The 19,124-nt window shown below is 39.9% G+C and overlaps 1 pseudogene; it reads left to right on the top strand.

Annotated features, from left to right (window-relative positions):
- The first annotated feature begins 430 nt into the window (after positions 1-430).
- LOC109390393 (cyclin-Y-like protein 1) lies at positions 431-14,118 on the top strand (annotated as a pseudogene).
- Positions 14,119-19,124: the final 5,006 nt, after the last annotated feature.

The following is a 19,124-nucleotide window of genomic DNA, read 5'->3' as shown; positions in this document are numbered from 1 at the left end:
AGGACGTTGCTTCACTGGCCCAAGTTGGCACCATCATTGCGCTCTTCCCGGGCAAGGCAGATCAGTCGCCAGCTTCTGGACGGCTGCTCACAGTGGCTGCTGGCCACTCACGCTGGCTGCTGGCTACACACAGTAGCCCATGGCAACCCACTGGAGCAGGGGCTGCAGCCTATGCCATCACCAGCAACTCCCGGCAGCCCAGCTCCAGGTTGAGCTGTTGTTCAGCATCTTAGCTGTAGAGGGCAGTGTCACTGGCCCTCATTATGTGGGATCTGAACTGGGGCCCTCTGGCGTCCCAAGCCAGCTCTTAACCAACGCACCACTCAGCCGGCCCAGAAAAATCTTAATGCTTAATTGTTTGATATTTTCATAAGAAAAAAAGATATTTTTATAGGTTTAACTTATTGTGACATTTTCTTCTATTTCGAAGGCAGCTCACTAAAAAGTATAGCTCATGCTCAACAATATTTCTAGATGACAGCAGTCAGCCAGCCTAATCTTATAACTACAACAAAATGGTGAGTACAGCTAGGTGGCCAAGGGTTTAGTGACAGACCCCCTTATGCTAAAAGCATCCTAGCCGTACATAAGTTCAGTCATTGTCCTTTTCAGTGATCAGGTTAAGAAACTGTCAATTACATATTGATTCCATGGACCTAAATATGAATTTCTAATTTCCATTTTAATCTTAAGTGATGGAAGAAGGGAAAGCCAGTTAGCAAATAAGGAAACCCGGAAAAAGTATAGATCTTCGTTCGATGCACTTCTGTTGTTAAAGACATTGTTGAACATAGTAAAAAAGAGAAGCGCTTTTTGTTGTATGTTTCTGGAAAAAAGAATTTCTTTATGACATACAGGCCTAAAACAATGGATACTAATTTAGAAGCTATTCATCGAAGGAGGAAGAGCTTGTCCCTGTGGGCACCAGAGTGTATCTTCATTTAAATTTAATTGGATTTTCTCAGATTTTCCGCATCATGCATGTTTTTTTCTGCCCTATTTCTGTTTGAAAATTCACTTCTTCTTGCCCCCCAAAGAGGGGGAAAATACATCAAACTAGTCAAGGAACAGCTTTTCCAGTTAATTTCTTGGTGGATAAAATTTGTTCAAGTTTTAATAAATATATTAAATTTAATTGTATATACATTTATAACTATATAAATATGTCTCCAAGTCATTATCTTAATCCATATATAAGAAAATCACAGCAGAAGAAAATAAGAGGGGTGAAGTTTTGGAAACACAACCATAGTCAGATTTATGGTTAAGCATCATGAACAGTGTCATGATTATGAAAACTATTCCTTAATTTCTGGGAGCACCTCATTGTCCACAATTGGGGATACATACACTTTAAAAGCACTATAAGATGGGGCCGGCCGAGTGGCTCAGTTGGTTAAGAGCCTGAGCCCTGAGCAACAGGGTTGCCGGTTTGATTCCCATATGGGCCAGTGAACTGCATCCGAGCTGAGCTGCCACTGAGCTGCCAACAGATGGCAGGATGACTCAGCTGGTGAGAGCTCGTGCTCCTAACAACAAGGATGCCAGTTCGACTCCCCCATGGGATGGTGGCTACGCCCATCCACAACTAAGTTTGAACACAGCACCTTTTGCTGAGCAGCCGTGAGCTGCTGATGGGCGGTCAGATGGTGACTGGACTTGGAGCTGAGCTAGCTGCGCTCTCCACAACTAAGACTGAAGGACAACAACTTGGCTGTTCCCCTTCCCCAGTTCCCCAACACTGTTCCCCTTCCCCAATTCCCCAATAAAAAAATATTTTAAAAAAATAAAAAATAAAATAAAAAACAAACAAAAAAAAACACTGTAAAATGAACCTTTTAAGCTTACTTGAGAGAGAGAAAAAAACCAAATAGGATGAGAGCTTCCTGACTCCCATTGAGGTTTGTCCAAGGAATATTATTAATGTCTCTTTGGGATACGAGCATTGATTTTTCAGAATACAGTTTGTGAAATGCTACTTGAATATATTAACATCCTCATCCCTAATTTTATTTTTCAATCTTAAAATCATAATTAGCTTATAAACTTAATTTTGTTTCTCATGTACCAGCTTTTTTTGCTAATTATCAGTAACTTTTACTTGAATTAAAAACAGCAAGTTCACAATCATAATAATGTAGCTTTCTTCTCTCACTTATAACAATAGTTGAGGGCCGGCCGAGTGGTGCGTTGGTTAAGAGCTGGCTTGGGACGCCAGAGTGCCCCGGTTCGGATCCCACACATGAGGGCCAGTGACACTGCCCTCTACAGCTAAGATGCTGAACAACAGCTCAACCTGGAGCTGGGCTGCGGTGGGTCTCCGGCGACGACGTAGGCTGCAGCCCCTGCTGCAGTGGGCTGCCATGAGCAACTGTGTGCAGCCGGCAGCCAGCGTGAGCGGCCAGCAGCCGGCCATCCAGAGGCCGGCGACTGATCTGCCTCACCCAGGAAGAGCGCAATGATGGTGCCAGCTTGGGCCAGTGAAGCAACGTCCTCCACAACTAGACTGAAGAACAAAACAACAGCAACTTGTCTGTTCCCCTCCCCTCAATTCCCCAATTAAAAAAAAATAGTTAAGTTCAAACTGTGTTTCAGCAAAAACTGAGGCCTGTCTCGCTCTACAGTCCTGAGTTTTGGCACCTGTTGAGCCATCACGAATGTTTTTACAGCCAACACACGAAATCCATTGGTAAAAAGACCACTCTACTCTGACTTCTGTCCATAGCGTCTTTTGAATTCAAAAGATTCTGATGTTTCAGTATATAATTCAGAAGCAGTTTTAAAGATGAACCTTGCTCAGACAAATAGGTTTCATGCCTTTTCCCCCAACATTGGTCGAATTTTTGGAAGTACAGTAAGTTTTAATTTGTTCTCATTAAGCTTTAAAAATGATCATTCACTATGAAGGTTTGCTGACTAAATTAATACAGCAAATTAGTTTTTAGAAATGAGTTTGAAAACTGTTTCTCATGGGGTAGTAGTGCATTGTTTTCAGTGGGATGGGTGAGCCTTATTAGAATCATGAAACTTTTTTCAAAATATATGTCTCTTAAACCCATCATTCTACCCCCCACCCCTCAACACACTCCCTCACTCTCACAAGCCTTTTGATAAGGTGAGGAAAGATGTGAGACATGATGACTGGACAGAAGCATCCAGGGTGATTCTGATCTTAACCCTAACGCATTTGTTCCCAAGTTTTGCTGCACATTGCAATTACCTAGGAAGCTTTCCAAACAATCCCAAGTCATACCCAGTGCCAGTTAAATTGGGACATCTAGAGATGGAAGCCCAGCAGCTGTTACAGCTCCTCAGATGAGCCCCAATATACAGCCACACTTAGAACCACTGCCTGGTTAGAATGTCGGATAATGAGAACTGCCTTCCACTATCGTGGGACATTGGGCAAGTCAGTCATAACCCTTGGTTCCCTTATCTGTACAATGAGGTGTTGAAATAAATGTCATCTCAGGTTTAGTGGTCCTTTGCAGCTTATGTGTTTCAAATTCTGTGATTTTCAAATCAATTTGAAGATGACAGTGTTGGAAGCACTGTAGATGTATCCATCTTTGATGCTAACAATATTATCGGCCTTTTTACAAGTGCTCTGATACCCCACAGACCTAGTTATAAAATTCAGATTTGCCTTCCCTCAATTATTTTGAGCTTCATTTTAGACATTGAGGGCAAAGAAAAGCATACAACTTAATCAACAGAACCCCTTTGTTGCTTAGCACACATCATCTGTGACTAACTTAGGAATATAGTAACTTACACAGTATCTGAGGACTTACATCTGCTCATTAATATTTCATTTAAATGAATTTGGAAATAACTTAATATTATACTGGGTAGTATTATGCCGCATGATTAGCACTGCTTTTATCAGGATAGCTAGACCTTTTGATTTTGTGGGTATTTATATTTGCTATTAGATTTTCTAATAATTATGTGAAAGTTTAAATGATTTTATTTGTTATAGAGCTCTTTATTTACCTTTAGGGAAATCATGGAAAATGGGTGGATAGGTGGATTCTGAACTAAATCAACTGAAATGCAGAGCCTAACAATTCCTTTTTTTAAGCACAAAAACTACTGTATGGCTTGAATTTAAGCACGTATACAAATAGATATAAGCTGTAAAGGATGAAAGGTTCTATGGGTAGGAGGGCAAATGACAGGGGAAATAGTTGATAACATATATTATAATAGTCAACCAAAACATGTCTTCTAACCTAGCATTTCGGTGGTTCTCCTATTTTTGCTAAAAGCCAAAGAACTAAAACAAGGGAAAGTGCCCATATAATACTGTTCTTTAAAAGGATTTCAAGACCACTGGGCAGCTGGGAAGATATTCCCTCTCTCCCCACCCCAAACCCCTTTTAAAAAATGTCTTCAGACCTAACATGTGAAAATCGATTGTCACTTTTTTATTTTTCCTCCACAGTGTGACCTTAGCAATATATTACCACATAAAGAATAGGTGAGTTTTCAAACCTGTCTTGTTATTCTAGCTAATAAATTGACAAGATACCAAGTTTAGTGTTATCTAATAACTATAGACATTATTTGAGTAAGCTGTGGAGTGCTTTCATGGAAGTGGAATTATTTGTTTTTGTCTTAGGACTCTTAACCCTTAAGCTAGTGAGGATCCCAAAGAGTATTTGTTTATGTGTGTTATATAGATATTTACTGTATTAGATATTAAAATTAAGAATTGAAAAATAAATCGATTGTATGTTAAAACAGGGTTTTTACAGCACTATTTTGGGTTACATAATTCTGTGTTATGGGGGATTGTCCTGTGCATTCTAAGATACTTAGCATCCATGGCCTCTACTCACTAGATGCCAGTAGCACCCTCTGCCCCGCTCCATATTGTGACAACCAAAAATGTCTCCAACCATGGCCAAATGTCCCCTGGGGGGCAAAATCACTCAGATTGGGAACCATAGTATTAATATAATTTTTTATGAAAAATGATTATTTTCCACAATAAAAAAATTGAGTGGAAAGTGTGTCATTTCTTTGCATTTTTGCAAATCTCTAATGTCTGGCTTAATAGAAGACAGCTGATTCTCACGTCTACTCTGTCTTCAATCATTTGCAATTCAGTCATTTGTTTGGAAGAAACAATATGAAGAAGACCCAGCCTCATGCAGATATATAGCTGGAAAAAGATGTATTTTTAAAGCCTTTAGATAACTGAATATTCTTTGCTGCTGTACCAAAAGTCCACAAGTGCTAGTTTCTTCAATTAGTGACAATGGAATTTTAAATAACATCAATGGACTTACTGCAAGTACCCTGTGAAGCTAATACCCATTGATCTATCTTGTACACTAAATGGATCTTTTACTTGTATGTGATTTTATATTCTTATGCATCTGTCATTTGCAAAGTACTGGCTCACATTTCTTTATACCGTGTCAAAAACTCACTTTTCTTATTATCACCACCAATCTTATCAGAGAAGTCTTTAAGTACTGAAAAGCTGTCACGCTCACAAAAGAAGGTACAAGTTTTTCCAAATCCTGATTTTTAGCTTGATAGCTTGAATTTTATCATTGCCAGCAAATATACTTAAATTATTTCCCTTGAAATGACAGCCTCATTTGGTTCATTTTTGAGAGAATGACAGTTGTACTACCAAATAAAGATGGTAATCTATGAAAAAAAGTGGCTTGTTCAGCTCACAACTAAGTCACAAGTGTGTATCGTTAACACAGACATATTTCGGTATGCAGAAGTCCTTACTCATTCAGAATATAAAAAGAAGCATCAAGGTTTAACAACACAGTTTATTTTTACTACTTTATCATGAATGTCCTTAAGTAAAGCAGGCTTTTTTCAACTGCAAGTGGCCGTGAAGAATAGAATGACCTCTAGTACAGCGCGGGCCCACTGCCTTGATTCATGCTCAGAAATCAGTTGTACCCAGTTTTGCTTTTATACAGTCACTGCAAATGTCAATATAAAAGGTAATGCCTTAATAGTCCTATAAAAATAGTTCTGACCCCATTGGCCTCCTGAGCAGGGTCTAGGGGAACCCCAGAGGCTGCAGAATACACTTGGAGAACCACTGTTTAAATGAGCATGGTGTTTGAGTGTGGTGAACTTTTAGATGAAAAGACTGGTCACTTTTAAAATAAAAAGACAAGATTTGAAAAACTATTGAAAAGAGACAAGAAGAAATACACAATAAAAATATCATATAGGAAACTAATATAAGAAAAAAGCAGGGAAGAAACATGAATCTCAGTCACATGCATTAAAATTCTGAAGACATTATTGCCGATCACTATTGCTTTATAAAACATTATTGTGTATTCCAATGTGAGGTTAGAGGAGTGGAAATGTATTTGGTTTACTAGCATTGTCTGGTGGGGATGGGGGTGGGGGGTGGTCAATGCTTATAAAGGCAACTCTGGCTGGTCATTGTAGAAAAGATTTCACAGAATTTGATGTGCTGGGTATAAAGGGGACAGAAAACCCCCTTGCAGTATCCAAAAGAAGAACCTATAAAACTGCTTTGAAGGTTAAACATCTCCCTCCACCCCCTCTCTACCCCCAGCAGATGTGTTCCTAAGATATTAACAATTCCTGGATGAGTGTTTTAAATGAACATTCTTATTTTACAGAGATGGAAATAGATCCTTGGATATTTTTGGTGAGAGATCACATCCACTCACGGTAAGTGTCAGGTTTTTTTAGCTTGTATTTTTCTCTCATACATTTGTGTTTATTTCATGCTGATTTGCTTTGAAATTAATTACTAGAAGAAAATTACTCCCTCCAGCTTAAAAATCATCTTCCTTTAACTCTTCTTTCCCACCCCATGTTGTATCTATTTATTTTACAAAAGGAGTGTTGTATATGGGATTATATGACACTAAGAACGGCATGTCTGCTTTGTATAATTAAAGAGCTAAGGTGAATAAACATATCCAAATAACAGAAAATATGTCCTTTTGAAAGATAATTTTCAGTAGCGTCAAACAATATAAATATTTGTAAATAAACCTAACAACTATGTTAAGATTTCTAGGAGAAAATGAGAAAACTATTTAAATTTTGAATCAATTACAATGACACAAATTTTAAAATTCACTTCCTCAGATGCTCTATAGTGACATGTGGCTGGTGACTATTCTGTAGGACAGTGCAGCCTTAGAGCCTTATAGTTCCAGGAAACTGAAAATGTCTTTTCAAGTTGATTGCAGAGACATATGACATGATGATCAACAAGACTTTAGAACATAAAAATAGTTTACATTTTGGGGGCCGGCCAAGTGGCTCAGTTGGTTAAGAGTGCGAGCTCAGAGCAACAGGGTCACCCGTTCGATTCCCATATGGGCCAGTGAGCTGCACCTGAGCTGAGCTGGTCAGAGCACATGTTCTTAGCAGTAAGGTTGCCGGTTTGGCACCCACATGGGATGGTGGACTACGCCCTCCCCCACACACAACTAGATTGAAAGCGGCAACTCGACTGGACTTAGAGCTGAGCTTGTGCCCTCTGCAACTAAGATTGAAGGACAACAACTTGACTTGGAGCTGATGGGTCCTGGAAAAACACAATGTTCCCCTTTCCCAATTCTCCAACACGGTTCCCCTCCCCAATAAAAATCTTTTTTTTTAAAGTGGTTAAAATTGCCAATTAAAAAAAAAAGTTTACATTTAGATAGAATTCTGTAGGGGGGAAGGGTAGAAAGGAACATATATACATTTTCTGAGGTGGTGCCTATATTTTTCTTGAATGAGTGGTGGTGAGTATTGAATCACTATGGCATTTTAAAATCCCACTGTTTACATTTAAAAGACTAAAAGACATGTCACCCAATCAAAATTATTTTAAGAAGCATGTGGGCACGAGAGAATGCTCTTGTAAGAGTACTGAAGTGTTGTTCTTCAATGGATCCTTAATTGTATTTTTTCTTCTTTCAGCAAGAAAGGGTTCCAGAGGAACATGTTAAGCATGATCCTGAACACAAATTGATTTACTCTTTTCAGTGCTACAAGGCTAAGAGTTGAATGTGCAATAATAATTTTGGTAAGCTCTCTCTCCTTTCATAAAGCATCTTTTCTGTCTTGTATACAGGGTATGGTCCTGTTTTTCTGAAATGATCAACAAAACTTTTATTAAGAGAAACCTATCCAAGGAAATAAATTATACACATTCGAGCATAATAATCATTCCAATGTAAAATGTTGCTATTGCTTTTCTCATCACAAAACAATTGCTATGAAAGGCAGTGGGAGAGATATCTGGTGTCTCCCTCCACACCTCAGGACACACACACATGCAGTGCACACATGTATGCACACAGGGTGTGCTGGTGGGGTAGGATGGGGCGATGACCACGCCATCTGGTTCTCAGGCAGAGACTGATTCGGTGCAGGTCTAAGCCGAGTCCCAGGCTGTATTCCCCAAACGGTTCTGATGTGTGTCCTGATTAAGAACCACAGCCCTAAATTCTGTTTCTTGGATGAGGGCTGTTACTCCATCCCTGCTGTCCTTTTGTGCCTGCCTGTGAAGCTGCCCAGGGTTATGGTACCAGTGGTCCTTGAAGAAGATTTGCTAGTTGCCTGCTAAGCTATCGCGGTGTAAGGACCTTTGTGTCATCCATACAGAAGTCCTACAGTAAGATTCTATCATTTTGAATAATAAGTCTCATTCTAGTGAGAAGTGGTTGGGATTGTATCACTCCTCCTACAGCAAACCTGTCAGCTGCATGGTGTGGAGGGAAAGGGTACTTAGGTCAGTGCCTCCCCATTACTACTCAGATAACATTTTGGAGAGGTGGCCTGTGCTTTTGAATAGACACAGGAGTTTCCATGGAGCTCCCAGCCCTTTGGAATGCTTAGTACATGCTGGAGAAAGGCAGGCGTGGTACTCCCACACGGAGAACTCTAGGTAATGCAAGAAGGAAAGCATCTGGGTTTGAAGAGGGGGAGTTCTTTGTAGACAAGGTAAGCTGGATGTACCTGCAAGACAACAGAGTGGCGGCGATGGTAATCATTTGAATATATGGAATTGGAGCATGAATCTGAGCTAGAGGTAGGGAATTAAGAGTGGCTGTGCAAATGCAGAGACAGTGTATAGAATAAAAAGTGGATGGAAGATAGAAGAGTGACTGAAAGTCAGTATTCGGTGGGTATTTATACAGTGAGCAACTTCTTGGCAGCATTTAGCATTTGACCACATTCTCCTTGGACGTCTCTTATCTTAGCATCTCTTTTATTATGCTCTCCTGGTTTTCCTACCACTCTAGCCACTCCTCTGGGGTTTTGTCCCTTAAGTGCTGATCATCCTTACAGATCTAAGTGCTGAAGATAGTAAAGAGAACAGCCTGAGTAAAGTTCTTGCCTTTATGCAGCTTATAGTCCAGTGAGTAAGACATAAGGATTGTTTTTAAATGAATGCTTTAAAAAAGATGAATATTTGAGATAGTAGTAAATATACCAAGAAAGTAGAGCAGGGTAAAGTGATAAAGTGATCATAGGAGCTTACTGTTTTAGATAGAATAACCAGAAGGAGCCTCTTTAAAGGGTAACATTTGAACCTTGACCTGATTGAAATAAGGAAGACATAAGGAGCTCCGGCATTATAGGAAGAGTGGACAAGTGCAAGATTCTGAGATGGGAACATGTTTTGTGAGTGCGAGGAACAGCAGGGTGGCCAGTGTGGTCAGAGTGAGGAAGAGGGAAAGAACATAGGAAATGAGGTCATAGAAGGGCAGTGCCCTGTATTATAGGGCCTCGTAGCTTGCAGGCCCATGGGGAGAAGTTAAATTTGTATTTGTTTGATGGGAAAACTTTGGCAGGTCTTGAGCAAGGGAATGAAGTACTCTTAATTAAAGAGGCCATCCTGGCTGCTTAGGGGAGAATGGACAGTTGTTGGAAGTCACAGTGGAGGCAGAGAAGTCGAGGCAATAACAGTGATACAAGTGAGAAGTGACTGATAGAATACAAAGTGGTTGGATTACCAATGACAGGTACAGATGACAAGAACTGCTAACACATTGGAAGAGGCTAACTCAAACGGAGGGTTTTGGGCCCAGCAACTAGGCCAAAGGCAGTGCCCTTTGTGTTACTAGGGAAGGCTTGGGGAGTGGAGTGTTGGGCTGAGAAGCTCTGGTTTGTATGTACACAGGCACCCATGACCTCAGCGAGATTATTTTCAGTGGAGTGATAGTGGCCGGGGCTGACTAAATTGGGTTAAGGAGAGAGTGGGAGATGAGAAGCCAGCATCAGGGCATTTACTGTGAGCTAAATAAGAGGAAGCATTCTAGGGGTTAGGAGGGTTAGGATGGAACAACATAAACACATTCATATTGGGGAAATCTCTAGCAGAGAGGGAGAAATTCTTCAAAAAAAGGTAATTCTGAGAACAGTGTTCTGCAGAGGTGGGATGGGGTCGGCTCCACTGATAGACGTATGAGTTTCAGCGAAAAGAAAGAGAAATCTCAACTCCACCAACTCAGGAGAGCAAGCGGTGTCCCTGAATGAGTAACGGCATGTGCCAAGTTCACTAGTAAAGATGACAGACGTTGAGAGATTGCCAGTGTTGTTTAAGTGCCTCTAATGATTCCCATCAAGTAGAGTTGAACCTTGTAAGGAGGTTCATTCTTAGGATACCTGAGAGAGCGGAGTTTGGGGGAATGGGAGCAAAATTTCACTAAGAACATAGAATGTTCCATAACCACTTGTTTTTGAAGACACAGTTGAGCTTGGAGAACACTGGCCAATCTGAGCTCTCAATCTGATAACTTTCAGACAATAAACATACTCTGCAATTAGACTTCTTTCTTTTTGTCAAATGGCATATGTACTCTTCTGCAGAGCACCCTTTAGGGAACAACAAATCACAGCTTACCTCCGTAATCTTGACTGGGCTGTGAACATCACCCAGTTCTTTATAGAGCAGACATTTAATCCATGTAAAGGAAGTCATGAAATCTCACAAGCTACCTGGCAGCTTTAGAGGAGTCCCAGAGGTACAGACCCTGGCAGCTCTGTTACTGCCCTGAAACCAACAGAAGTGACTGAGCTTCAGATTACATAAGAGAGATGAAGTTCATGAAATGACAATGGAGATGTGAGAATCTGGGGATGGGAGGACTCTTCTCGGTATGCATGTGTGTCCCATAAAAAGGCACTAAGTACAGGATGCCTGACCATTGTAAAGACCACGTCAAGCACACCGATGGTGCTACCTATCCTCCTGCACAGCAGCCACTGGGAGGCTCTCTTGACCACCAGTTTTGATCCTCAGCTCATGCTACAAAAGGACCTAGTTACTGTGAAAAGAAGACATGAATGTGCTTAGTATCACCAGGGATTTACATATTCAAGTATAAATACCCTGTTTCCCTGAAAATAAGATCTAGTCGGAAAATAAGCAGTAGTATGGCACCTTGGCATACTGAATATTTTAAGCTGAAGGAGTTTGTGGAAAAGGCACCCTTCTCCCTGAAACAGGTCATAAAACCTTCCTGTGAGGGGTGCGTGCCCTCAGTGGGCCTGTGTATGCTGCCCTTTCCCAGTGGAGATGTCCTGTGCTAAGATGTCCATTCAGTCCCGTGACCAAAATGAGGCTGGAAATTGGGCATGGGCAGAGTAGGCAACAGACGTATGTGACTTGTAACTGTGACCAGGCCTCTGGCTCTGGCTGGCCAAGCAGTCTCTGTAAAACTTAAGAATAAGAGGCATGTCCAAAACAGTTGAAATCCATCATTCCTAACAAGTTATCACAGCACTTAAACTGAAGAAAAATCAAAGACTAGTGCTCTACTTTTGCAGATTGACTTAGACCAGCTTTTAATTTATGCTGAGATCGACATTTGTCCCACTAACTGGGACTCTTGTAAGAACTGTCATGGCAACACAAGAGATTTTTCTTGGTTGCCATGCTAATAATATTAGAATCCATTATAATGAGCTGAAGTTCACCTGAGGGGCAAGATGGTGTCCTGGACCTGCTCGTGGCCACCAGAGTCCAGTTCTGGCCTGTCTGGTAGCTACACCTTTCCCTCAGGATGACCACTACTCCTTCCTCTCCCCTCACATCCTCCTCCTCTCCCTCCCGGCTCTCTCCCCACCGCTCTGTTCTTTCTGCCTACAGTAACGTAGCTACAGGAAGACCAGTTCTAAACAATGCTTTTTGTGTGTGAACAGAGAAACACCAGGAGCTATGTTTATAATAGGCTGCTTTCGTTTATGATCTTTGGAAATTGGAAGGCATTACAACAGTGTTTAGTAGACATTGGTTTTTGTGCCCCTGCTGTTGATTTCTATTTGTAATGGTCTCACTTTGAGTCCAAATTGAAAAATTGGTATTGATCAGCTTTTTCTTAAAACTTGCTAGCATCTATCTATATGTCTTTTTAGAATATATTTCCCTTCAAAAGAATACATTAAACTGAGCAGCTGCTAATCAGAAAATTTGCTGTGCCTGTAAATGGTAGGCTATTCAACTCTCTAGCCACTGAAAAAACAAAAAACCCAGAAGATGTGTATTCTGTAGTCATAATGCTTTTCTTCAGTGACTAAACCTCTATTAATAGACATGTTAATCCTATGAAGTACTGTATTTCTACACAATTAAAATGTATTGGTGGAGAAAGTATTATAGAAAAGGAATAGTGAAGTGCATTTTATTTCTGTGGTAAATTAAGTCTACTTATCAAAACATCTGATTTACATCTCTATAGACTTATGCCCATATGAACAGGAAATTAATTGTGGAAGTAGGTTCAATTGGGTTTAAAGTTCAACAAATGAGAAAACCTCATATTCTGACTGTTCTCCATACAGGAGAATATCAAGCCTTTGTAGACCAGTCCAATGGGTAAAATATTAAAACTTTAAAAGAAACCAAATATGTTTTAAAAAAATAAGTCACTCTCATTTTTGTTTGGGTTTTTATCATTTTTACAGAATTAACTCTCTCTAAAAGGATTACCGTGAACGTGGTACGATTTACTGTGATTTTATACTTACGAGTATTGATTTAAATACTTGGCACGTGATGGCAGTATGGTCATATAGCAAAGGACCGCTCCCAATATTTTCCTTTCCCACTTTACTGGGCCCACCCCCTTTGGGTGTGCTCCCATTCTATTCCGGGAGGGGCACTGGGTGCTGAGCATCTCGGGGCTGCATTCCCAGCACAGGACAAACACTGAGGCTCGTGCTCTATCAGAGGTCTTATCATAAAGTGAGTTTCATCCAGCCAAGGCAGCTATCTTTATTCTTTTTGCCTTTTAAAGTTTAAAAAGTGCCTATTGTCCTGTCATGGTGACAATTTCTCACCCCAGTAAAAGCAAGACGAACAGAAACTTGCATTATGTCCTCTGACATTAGCCCCATGCACTGGGGTAGGGGGAGGGGTTCCCTTTCCTATCCGATGTAGCTTCATTTATTTATTTAAGATGAATCCTTGTTGCCTCAAGAGGTTTTCCCCCTCAGAGGTAATAGCAGTGGCTCTTGATGGATCCCACTCTTGCCATGGGGACGTGCCCACTCCTTTGTTGATGCGTCTCTCCTTCAAGCCCCTTCCTGTTATCTCCTGGGTGAAAATGTCTGCAAGTTGTTCAAGCTAATAAATAGCACACATCGTTCCTTTCATCTGATCACTATTAGTGGGACCTTGTGAGTGAGCGTGGAGCATGGACTGTACAGCTGCACAATGGAACTCTGAAGAATGAGCCGCCGAGTCGGCACAAGTGTATCAGAGGCCATGACGTCTTCCCCTCATCCCAAGCTCCACGTGCTGGGATGCAGAAAGGACCACAACCAGCTGTAGCTTGTTTGAACATTAGTGTGTTAACCCAGCTGGGTAGCTGTTATTTGTTTCAAAACAAAATTTAGAGCCATCTAGTAGCTCAGAATTTTTTCTGAACATAGCCCAGTTGACTAAAATTGTCCTGTATTGGTTTTCTGGTTTCCTCCTCCCCCAGAAGCGAGATGGAAAGGCATTTTGTGAAGCTACTAGACTGCAATGTGGATGTTACACCCAGCTTTTATGACACCTACTTCTTTGGCCTTCGCTTAGGACATGACAACAATGTGGTTCCCAAATTTGCTCTCTTAGCAAACAAAGAGCACGGAACCTAGAGGTAAGGCTGGGGAGTCACTAAGTGGGGTTTCCCGTCAGTCACCAAAGCCAAAATCTGTGGATAAATCACATTAAGTTGTGATTCAGAAAATGGAAAGCTTTTGTAAATCACCACATTGAAGAGCTTATTAACCCTTTTGCATCCTATTTCCAGTGTCTTTTATGGTATCTGTTGTGTGGCCATAATTCAGAATATTTTAAATCAAATTTAAATCTGTTCTTAATGGCTTTCCATTTGAATCTCTACCTTCCTTATAAACATACATGAATAATTTCTTACGACTGTATCACTAATCATCTCTACATATATAATCTACCTACCACTCTTAACTATCTTACTTGGTTTGCAGATCCATACCTGTTTCCTGTATATATCACAGTTCAGTCCTGTGAGACTATCAGACAAAAGCATTAGTGACTAACCTCAGAGACCTATACAGAGAATGTATAATGGGTGTTTCAAATAATGGGTTTTTAATGGAAATGGTAACATACACAGGACAAAGTAATATCTATCTATGGCTTACGACTTTTGGTGAATATACAGCAAAATTATTCACAACTGAAATGGACACGTTTAACATGGACACTTGCTGTGGTCCCTTGGTGGTACTTTAGAACAAGACGTTTTTCTACCATAATTAATGTGCCAGTGAAATAGCTCCCTATTAGACTTTTCCTTCCTACCTTCCAGTAAAGTCCAGCACACGCCTGCCTCATTAAAATTTGCTTAGAGTATACAGTAACTAGGGGAGATTGGATAGAATTTGAATAGCTCAGTAAACACTGATTTCACCTAAGGGTGTGTTCATTATGTTTATAGAGGTAATAGATGATATGGCTGTCAGGAGCCTGTCACAATGCCTTTGACATCTTTGGGAACCCAATTTTTAAATAATTCTAAGTTCTCCTTTGCTCTGGAAATCTAATCATAGCCCCTAAAGGATCTACCTTAGTGAGTTAGCAGGAAGGAGCATCCCCAGAACCTGGCAGTGCAGACCTCAGCTCCCCCAAAATAGCAGGAACTATGAACTGTCTGAAGTAGGGTGGATGTGTGGCTCACCAGTGATGCTTTCTTTTTTTTTAAGGTTGGAACCTTTTTTCTTTTTTTTAAATTGTAACTGTGTTCTATTTCATTGCCTTTCCTAGGCCATTTCTGGATTGTGTGATGATGACACCACTACAAGAGACCTATGTAGAGCTGCTATGAGAAGGTCTTTCAGCACTGTGAATATCATTGCCTTTCAGAGCTCTAATGCCATCATCTCTTAAGGGAGAAATGAGAGACTATAATATCACGAGCCTCTCATCTGCAAGGACTGGAGAAATATCACCGCTCCTCAAAAACCAGCATAGTTGCCATTTTCCCGTCATCACTTAGGAACAGACTTAGGTACTGAAGGGTTCTTCCTCCTTACCACATCACTGAAGCTGCTAGCCAATACTGGCAATCAGTTAAAACCAAAAAGCTGCTGAGTACCATCTGTCATTCAAATTCTTTGCAAGCACTACTTATTAGCATATTAGCATGTTCGGGATAATTAGAGGAAGTATCAGTCATTGATTATCTACTTCTATTGGGTCCACGCTGCATCTTACCAGCTATAATGGCGCTTATCATTTTCTGATGATTTTCCTTTGTTAAATAAATGTATCAAAAGATATTTTCGTAATTCCAACCAATGTGGTAGACCAATGATAACAAGCAGGTAGTGAAATAGAAGGTATCCCACAAGTCTTAGTGCAGTTTTAAGTTTTGATACAGTGTGCTTAGACCCTCTAAGGGCACTGCTGCAGAAATATAAATGCTAGGCTTACAAAACATAATTTGAAAGTTTAATTGAATTTCTCTTAAACTTATTAGGTTTTGTAAATTTTCAGTATTAAGCTTTTCATCTTACATTGACTGAAACCAAAATTTTACATATTAAACTTATTTTGTTTCAGCCCATGTATTAATATTAAGCTTTTAATCTGAAACAAAAATGTTTAATATGTAAAATTTTGGCTTCAGTCAATGTAAGATGAAAAGCTTAATATTTAAAATTTACAAAACTAAATAAGTTTAAGAGAATTTCAATTAAATTTTCAAATTGTGTTATATAAGTTTTAGCATTTTTACTACAAGTGTCAAAGCTAAAATTGCACTAAAACTTTAGGGTGATACCTTGTATCTTCATAGAAATGCCCTCTTTTAAAAATAGTTCTTTGCAAGGCTGTGCAATATACCTGCTTTGATCACCAAGTTTCTTTTCTCTAGATTTGGCAAAGGAAGATTATGAAGAACAATGCTAATTTACATGCAATAAATGGAAAGGCACTGAACCCTAATAGTGTTGATATGAAAGTGGGTGATATGAGAGAGCTTTTCTCTCCTACATGTTTATCAGGCTTTAGGTATCCCATTGAAGTCTTGCTATTTAATAGGAAACACACAAACCTTAGGAACCCTTACCTCAGGCTTTAAATGTCAGGGAGTCAAGTAATCAACCTTTTGGGAGATTAGTAAAATGTCACCAAAACTTGAAATATTTTAAAAAATGAATGTTCTCAACTATGTGAATCTTTCTACAGCCTCCCCAAATGTATTCCTGGAAATTCTGTCTATAAACAAACTCTTTCTAGGCCAAGGAATACTTTCAATATAGCAAGGTTTCACATTATATTCAGTGATGCAGTTTTCATCATTTTTGAAGGATAGAAATATAAACAATAATAGTATATAAAATATGACAATCTACCACCTCAAAAAACATTGTTTATGGAGTCCGGAGATTGGAGATTCAAGTATTGATTGCAGTTTTATTTTGAAAAGGATGATACAACTTATGTGGTTTTTTTCCCTATGTTTATTTTAAAAGAAAAGCTAATAAACTGTTTTAATTAAAATATGGCTAGTACGTTTGTAACACTTCTCTCTACTCACAAAGCATTATGTATCTGCCTTATTTACATGTTTTCAATCAGCTCTGATAGGTCTCAAAGCATTTTTTTTTAAGATTTTTATTGGGGAATTGGGGGATGGGAACAGTGCTGGAGAATTGGGGAAGAGGAACAGACAAGTTGCTGTCCTTTTGTTCTTCAATCTGGTTGTGGAGGACGTTGCTTCACTGGCCCAAATTGGCACCATCATTGTGCTCTTCCCGGGTGAGGCAGATCAGTCGCCGGCTTCTGGATCGCTGCTCACGCTGGCTGCTGGCCACACACGGTAACCCATGGCAACCCACTGCAGCAGGGGCTGGAGCCTACGCCGTCACCGGCGACTCACAGCAGCCCAGCTCCAGGTTGAGCTGTTGCTCAGCATCTTAGCTGTAGAGGGCAGTGTCACTGGCCCTCATATGTGGGATCTGAACCTGAGCCCTCTGGTGTCCCAAGCCAGCTCTTAACCAACGCGCCACTCGGCCAGCCCACAAGGCATTTTTAAATTAACCATAAGTTGGTTTGACCCTTGCCTCTAGTTAAGATGTAGTTCTATCATTGGCTTATGTTCTTTTCAACCCACAAGTAAATTATTACACTTAAAACCACTGGCCACAATACTCAGTGGCAAGGTGCATTAGATTATTGTGCCAAGAGGGAAAAGCACATTGGAAGACAACATTAGGTAAAACATACCAGATCGAAAGGAATTACAGGGATACTGTAGATCAGTATGTGAGTTATTTGAGGATTTCAAGCAGCTAGACAGGTCAGAAAATGGAAGAACAGGAACTACAATTGTGGTAGCTGTAAAGACAGTGACTTTAAAGAAGCCACACAGTTGAACTCTAAAATGCTATTTTCAGACTTATATTTCAGTTAGAAATTTACCAAATTCTCTAAGATTTCTTTACAACTAAAACCCTAGCCACCCAGCTTGAGCAATACTCAGTAAGTCCTGATAGTTTTGCTGTATTTTCATGTACCTTATTTCACTACCTAAGGTCAAAGCTTATCACTTGTGCTTCAATTGCTGATTAGGACAAATGATCTGATTTCGTTCAGAAGAAAAAAAATATCACAAATCACTGTAAGATAGTTTGCACCCATAGGAATATGCTAGTTACTAAGCAAAATGCTAATAAATATGAGTGGTCAAAGGTTTTTTTAAAAAGTTTGGAGAAAGGACATTGCGCATGGCTCCGGTTTCAAGAACAAGTTGGTGGATGGAATAAGAATCATGAAAAATTGGTCTTTCTCCTTTGCCTTTAATTCTAAAAGGCAACGTGGACATTTTGGTAAATAGGAAATGGAGTCAACTTAGGATAAGAATATAAACATCACTGAAAGCAAGCACACTCTCTGACATGCTATGGGACTTGGAAACTAGTTACTAGTAGAGTGGTAAATGTGGTGGCTTTCTCAGGGCTTTATACCTGGGAAGTGAAGTAATAAGACTACATAACATAAGACTAACGTAAAAAGGCTATTATAAAAGAATATCTGACTACCTCAATTCAAATTTATTTTCATTATTGGTTTTGGGGGGGGGGGTTTGTTTTGTTTTGTTTTGCTATTGAAATAACAATAAAATTTTAACTAGTCTATTGTGAACTGAAATTTTAAAAGTCTTCATTCCAAGGAAAAGACAAAGGTCTGAAATAATGTTTGAGCCAAATGAAATGATTTTTGCATGTCAAAAATAGTTGCTCATCAGCAATTTCATATGGTTCATTCTAAGACAACAGCCTAGGGCCCAATGATTCTGGTTAAAGAGAAATTTCTTCCATGCTGTATCAGATTCTAGCCTGGCCCTTTCTTTCACACTTCCTCTTAGTTTGGCTCCAGTGCCCACATATTCTTGAAATCCAGCAGCACTGCATACTGGTTCTATACAGCCTATGGTTCATTTCTTGGTTTAGTTTCCCTATGTGTAAAAATACGCTATTCCTTGACTTTTAAAAAATGCCAAAGGGCCGGCCGAGTGGTGCGTTGGTTAAGAGCTGGCTTGGGATGCCAGAGGGCCCCGGTTCGGATCCCACATATGAGGGCCAGTGACACTGCCCTCTACAGCTAAGATGCTGAA

This window comes from Hipposideros armiger, unplaced genomic scaffold, assembly GCF_001890085.2.
Source record: "Hipposideros armiger isolate ML-2016 unplaced genomic scaffold, ASM189008v1 scaffold_266, whole genome shotgun sequence".
In the NCBI taxonomy this organism is placed as follows: Eukaryota; Metazoa; Chordata; class Mammalia; order Chiroptera; family Hipposideridae; genus Hipposideros; species Hipposideros armiger.
Note: the sequence above shows the minus strand (reverse complement) of the source record. Positions and strands in the feature narration are given on the sequence as shown.